Genomic DNA, 1712 nt, shown 5'->3' with positions numbered 1-1712 from the left:
TTGAGCACTAAATGCGTTCACATAAGGCACATGTCAAAGCATGTCAATGCTCTTGTACACGCAATTGGCCAATTAGTTACCTAACGGTAGATAGGTCGGTGCTGTTTTGTGTTCTAATTTAGGCTAGACCAATGGTTTTTGATAGTTGAGAGTAGGTTTAAATGTGAAAATATTGGAATTGAAAATAAAATTATGTTCAATAGTTAAAACTATGTAATCATCTTTTATTCATCCAGAGGGCAACGGGGTTATTGGATGGTCCAGTGATAGTGATAATGTTGATAATGGCTCCCTTAAATCAAATTCAACAACAAATTTCATTCATCGTTGTTCTCTGCATATTCGATTTTGAAATGGTCTAACACTGTCTTATTCTTTAATTCTTGGCTCCAGAAAATTCTCATGAATTGTCCAAACTTATATCCTTTGTACCAAGCTGGATGCTATTCATCAACCAGAGATGCTGCAGGGGCAATGAAGGCATCCTCCGAGGGACCATAAAATGTAGGAATTGATATACGTGCAACAGATGCATTCGTTACTGCTCGATGTTCCACAGTTTTGAATCTACCATTGCTCACAACCTGACAAATTATTAGCATTAATAATAACATTGTCAAATTCCCATTTCTCATAGCCTGATAAATTATTAGCATTAGCATTAACAATACCATTGTCAAATTTTCAGGAGGAAATAAATTATTGGATCTGCTCTTGCTCTTGTTAAATACCTGCAGTTGATCTCCCATATTAACAACGAAAGTGTTGGGTATGGGTTCTACAGAAACCCACTTTCCATTTCTGAGTACTTTCAAACCACTGACCTCGCCTTGCATTAAAACAGTGATGCCATGTGCATCTGAATGGCGTGGTGTGCCAAGAGTAATATCCAGTTTCAGGCATGGAGGATAGTACATTATATCCATGAGTTGGGTGTGTTTTCCGAAGATTCTATCCAGGTAACTAGAATCGAGCCCCAGAGCTTCAGAAACGGCAGCCAGCAGCCTTAAAATCAAAGCTCTCACCTTCATAGCTTAGTTTCCTGCGATCTCTCTGTATAAAAGCATATGCAAGATAAGTACTTTTTGTTGTTGAAATATCGTTCCTCCAGAGTTTGGACTTCTTTTAGTTACCCTCTATTGAATCTAGCATGCTCGGTCTTCCACGGGAATTTTGAAGAATTCTTTGGCAATTTCCATCATGCTTTTCATGGTTCCTTCTAGTACGCCATGGTTCACTATCTGCACTCACTTAGATCAACCAGAAGATATGTGGCCATAAAAAAGAATAGTACATACCCTCAGATATGAAACTTGAACCAGTCACTAGACCTTATTAACACATCAGACTGACATTAAAAACATAGATTAAATAATCCTACAACTTTGAAAGTAATAGCTTCAAAAACTTCAGGAATGGAAAACTGATAAGAAATATTCTAGAATATCCATGGCAAGATTAATGTGTAACATAGGACCTTTTGGGTGTGCGTAGAGGAGAATCCAGAGATATTAAAAGAAAAGAACTGGCAAGAGAAGGGGGAATAAAGTATGATTTACCTCAAAAAAGCCATCTTCCACGCACGCATGGCGGATTTATTCAACTACCCTTGTTCTGTTGGGGCCATCCAGGTCCTAGAGATCCACCACCGGAATGCTCTCAGAGTAAGACACCTCAGAAAGGTGGGGGAATTCACTGGGAGGTAGGATATA

General features: G+C 38.6%; 1 pseudogene; it reads right to left on the bottom strand.

Moving 5' to 3' along the window:
* Positions 1-443: 443 nt before the first annotated feature.
* Positions 444-1031, bottom strand: LOC149152552 (protein DMR6-LIKE OXYGENASE 1 pseudogene; annotated as a pseudogene).
* Between the last annotated feature and the right edge of the window lie 681 nt (positions 1032-1712).

The sequence above is a fragment of the Pinus tabuliformis genome, chromosome 9 (assembly GCF_031772625.1).
Source record: "Pinus tabuliformis cultivar Carrire ecotype Pingquan chromosome 9, CPIR1, whole genome shotgun sequence".
Lineage (NCBI taxonomy): Eukaryota > Viridiplantae > Streptophyta > Pinopsida > Pinales > Pinaceae > Pinus > Pinus tabuliformis.
Note: the sequence above shows the minus strand (reverse complement) of the source record. Positions and strands in the feature narration are given on the sequence as shown.